The sequence below is a fragment of the Tupaia chinensis genome, unplaced genomic scaffold (assembly GCF_000334495.1).
Source record: "Tupaia chinensis unplaced genomic scaffold, TupChi_1.0 Scaffold000561_1, whole genome shotgun sequence".
Lineage (NCBI taxonomy): Eukaryota > Metazoa > Chordata > Mammalia > Scandentia > Tupaiidae > Tupaia > Tupaia belangeri.
In genome coordinates, this window is record NW_006160074.1 from 1,443,610 (window position 1) to 1,448,389 (window position 4,780).

Genomic DNA, 4,780 nt, shown 5'->3' on the forward strand with positions numbered 1-4,780 from the left:
CCCCTGCCCCCAGAGGGGCGGGGCGGGCGACCAGGAGGGAGGACGGCTGTGGGACGTCAGAGCGGGAGGCTGGACTCCAGTCACGTCAACCAGCCACCCCGCCCCGCCAACATGTGACTCGACCCCCATCCCAGCAGAAGCCAAGCCATTCAGGTAGAAGGAGCCTTAGGGCTGTCTCAGCTATTCTTATTGCTTCACGCACATGCCGGGACAGCTGGGGCTTAGTCCGGTGGAGCTGGCTAGGGACAAACCAGGGCTCCGGGCCTGCAGCTCGGCTGCGTGAAGTCTCTTTACCGGATGCCAACCTTTTTCTCACTGTCTCCCCCAGGCACTGGCTTAGGAGGCTGTGGAGTCCTCCAGTATCTTTTCAACAATTCAAACACACAGGAGCTGGATTCCCCATCCCCCGAATGTGGGTGGTGTCTCTACCAGGGACAGCAGGTGGAGGATTGCGGTGGTACCTGGGTTGAGAGAGTGCCCATGTCCTGGTGAAGACGTCTACAATCACTGTTCACGTCTGCAGTCCCTTTCCGGTTGACCAGCAGTTCTCCTTTCCTCCCTGCTTAGATCTGCAGGCACCCTTCCTCCAGGAAGCTGAGGCTCAGAGGGGCTGTGGGGAAGCCGGCAGGACCGCCACCCTGCACCTGCACTGGTGTTCCCAGGTTGCATGTCCACGCTCCAAGGAAGGACTTGTCTTCAGGGGTTAAAGAACACAAACACAGCAGATTCAGGGAGGGGAGAGTAAGAGAAGTGTGCTCAGAGCAGGGGAATTAGAATTCCAGGCATGAAGAGGCCTGCCTTAGATCAAGGAGACAGTGATTTTTCAGTGTTTTCACTGTGCAGGGTGTTACTTAGCAAACATCTGCTGGGAGTCAGCTGGGATTATACACTTCCATGGAGCCGATGGCCCCAAATCTATGATCTCTCCAGCCAGTCCCCTTCTGCTGAGCTGCAGCTATGACAGCTGCCCGGTACCCCTGGTTTTTCCATTATCTATACCTGCTTGAGAACCCACTCATGACTTAGTAGTTTAGAACAACTGCTTCATTACTTCTGATGTTGTGGGTTGACAGGGCTCAGCGGGGTGGTTTTCCTGCTCAGCACAAGGTCTTCTGGGGCTCAGCTGGGCTGGCTTGTCCATTATGGCTGCCAGGGGGAACACAAGTGGGCTGTCAACAGATGCACTTTGATTGTTCTCCATGTGGTCTCTCCATGCGACTGGGACTTCTCTTAGCAGGGTGGCCAGGTTCTATGAGGAAGGAAGCAGAAGCTGCCAGGCCTCTTAAGGCCTGGGTTCAGAAGTTCCGGGGCATCATTTGTCTGCTCAGAGCCCTAGTCTCTCTCTGACCCTATCCCTACAGGGCATCGGAAAGAATGCTTCTAAAATGCGGAGGTGAGCTCATCCTCAATGCACACCAGCCTTCAAAGATTCTCCAGGGACAGAAGCCAGGTGGTGGCACTGTGCTGAGACTCAGGGGTACCAGGCAGCAGTCACGGCTGCAGCTCAGCAGAGGAAGCCTGGCTTGAGAGATCATATTGGGTCATTGGAAATGTCATGCTGTATTTCATGTGTGTTTCTATGCAAAAATGCATCATGACTTTTCCAATGACCCAATAGATGGGGTCACCAGCTTCCTGGGAGTTCGAAAGTCCTGTGACAGATGCAATTGCCTACACCCCTTCTTATGTGTATCCAGCACACCTAGAACACAACTAACTTGCAACAAACAGTTGCTGAGTTAAATTAAATAGCCTGCATAATGAAGGGACCACATGGGACGAGGCCTGGGTTCCTATCCTGGGCCCTCCCTAAGAATGTCAGGCATGCACACGTGCCCGTGAAGCAGGTTGGCTGAGACCAAGGGAGGACTTCAATGGGCCCCAAATCTATGATCTCTCCAGCCAGTCCCCTTCTGCTGAGCTGCAGCTATGACAGCTGCCCGGTACCCCTGGTTTTTCCATTATCTATACCTGCTTGAGAACCCACTCATGACTTAGTAGTTTAGAACAACTGCTTCATTACTTCTGATGTTGTGGGTTGACAGGGCTCAGCGGGGTGGTTTTCCTGCTCAGCACAAGGTCTTCTGGGGCTCAGCTGGGCTGGCTTGTCCATTATGGCTGCCAGGGGGAACACAAGTGGGCTGTCAACAGATGCACTTTGATTGTTCTCCATGTGGTCTCTCCATGCGACTGGGACTTCTCTTAGCAGGGTGGCCAGGTTCTATGAGGAAGGAAGCAGAAGCTGCCAGGCCTCTTAAGGCCTGGGTTCAGAAGTTCCGGGGCATCATTTGTCTGCTCAGAGCCCTAGTCTCTCTCTGACCCTATCCCTACAGGGCATCGGAAAGAATGCTTCTAAAATGCGGAGGTGAGCTCATCCTCAATGCACACCAGCCTTCAAAGATTCTCCAGGGACAGAAGCCAGGTGGTGGCACTGTGCTGAGACTCAGGGGTACCAGGCAGCAGTCACGGCTGCAGCTCAGCAGAGGAAGCCTGGCTTGAGAGATCATATTGGGTCATTGGAAATGTCATGCTGTATTTCATGTGTGTTTCTATGCAAAAATGCATCATGACTTTTCCAATGACCCAATAGATGGGGTCACCAGCTTCCTGGGAGTTCGAAAGTCCTGTGACAGATGCAATTGCCTACACCCCTTCTTATGTGTATCCAGCACACCTAGAACACAACTAACTTGCAACAAACAGTTGCTGAGTTAAATTAAACAGCCTGCATAATGAAGGTAGCTGGGCCCACATGGGACGAGGCCTGGGTTCCTATCCTGTAGCCTGCATAATGAAGGGACCACATGGGACGAGGCCTGGGTTCCTATCCTGGGCCCTCCCTAAGAATGTCAGGCATGCACACGTGCCCGTGAAGCAGGTTGGCTGAGACCAAGGGAGGACTTCAATGTGAAGGCCCTGTTTGAGTTGTCTCTTTCAGAGAAAACAAAACAAAACAAAACAAAACAAAAAGATGTAAAAGAAAAAAAGAAAAGCGTCACCAGGGATAAAACCAAGAAACTCAACTCAGATCCCAATCCCTCTGTGATGTGGTCCCTGCTAACACTTCCCTGGGGGTGAAATTCACCCAGCAAGGGAGCATCTTCAGATGTCCCGCCATCACCGTGTGTACGTGCAGAAGCTTCCAGTAACAGTTACATCACTCGCACGACCTTTTCATGCAGGACTTCCAGTGGCTCGGAAGGAATCCCATTTGCTCCGTCTTCTGAAGTAGTCTCATTTGTATCAGCATTGTGTACCTGCTGTATGCCAGGTCTGCTCTCCTAGCGAGTCCCATTCACTGCCCGAGTCCCGGCGTTAGACTTAGCAAACTCTCTTAAACCCTTCCCTGGGAGGATTTTTGACTCCTGGGCCTAGCCATGCAAAACGTTCAGGGGGAAATAAGAGGTTTAATTAATGCTGTCAGCTCCAGGTCCCCCCACCTGAGCTGCTCCTCCAGGGGACACTCAGTGCCACCACACTTAGTAGGATTCAGGGTAGGGATGGAAGGAAGGATGAAGAACACTCCGAGTCAGAGAACATCGATGGAGATCAGGCCCCTGTCATGTGGTCTGTTGTTACTATGGTTACTGGGATAATAGCAGCTGCAATGGCCTTCATTTATAACAAGAAGAGGGACCCCGGCCCAAGAACTTGCCTTTCATCTCTTTCACACACGGCGAGCCTATGTCAGAACTAGGAACAGAGCTGGGGGGATTTGGAACCCAGCGAAGTCGCCAGGACCCTGGGCTAACTTTGCTACCCCACCAGTCTCCCTCCTACCTCTCACTGGGAATGCAAATTTGCCTCTTCTTTACCGACGGCCAGCCAGTAGCCTTTGATGACAGCTCTCTGCGGAAAGGCATCACTGGCTTCCTTTGGAAAGCGAGACTGTGTGTGTTGAGAAAGGCGTTGACAGAGTCAGCCAAGCGTATCAGTTGAGGCAGTCTGAGCATGAGGGGGAGGCCTGCAAATGACCAGATGTGCTGGGGCTGCCAGCCTGCAGCCCAGCGGGCAGACAGAGCAGGCTGCCTGAGGACCATTTGCAAACTGAAGGACAGCTCTCTGAAGCCTCCCCCCCCCTGGTGAAGACAAGCCTCCATTGTTATTTTTGATTAACATTGCACTTGCTGGATGTTTAGATATTCTCGGCAATCATTCTGAATTTCTATCAAAATGCTTTGAGGAAGGCAGATGGCGGTGCAGCTGGAAAACACGAAGCTCTGCGGGGCTGACCCATGTGGGAAGATCCCGAGTTCACATCCAGACACTGCCCTTGAACACAGTGACACGCACGCCCAGGATGCAGGCTAACTACAGTGGGGGATGGGTTGTAGCATCAAGACTCTAGCGGGGATGCTGTCTCTCTCTCTTCTCATGGAAGAAATAAATAAACTTAAAAAAAATGCTTTTATCTGGGGAAAAGGATTTCAAATACAGAAGATCCTTTTTAGTTCACAAACATCTGATGTCTGTACATGGTGCCAGGCAGGAAGGAAGAAAACATCCAAGAAAAACAACTGAATTTTAACATCAGAAGGATTTCAGAGATCACTTTATAGAATCCTTTCCTATTACCACCTGCAGAAAGATGAAACTGAATCCCCATCTTTCACCATTAACAAACATCAACTCAAAATGGATCAAAGACCTTAACCTAAGACTTCAAACTATAAAACTACTGGTGGAAAACACTGGGGAAACTCTGGGAGACATTGGGGTAGGCAAAGGCTATTTAAATAAGACTCCCAAAACACAGGCAATAATCCCTAAAATAGACAAG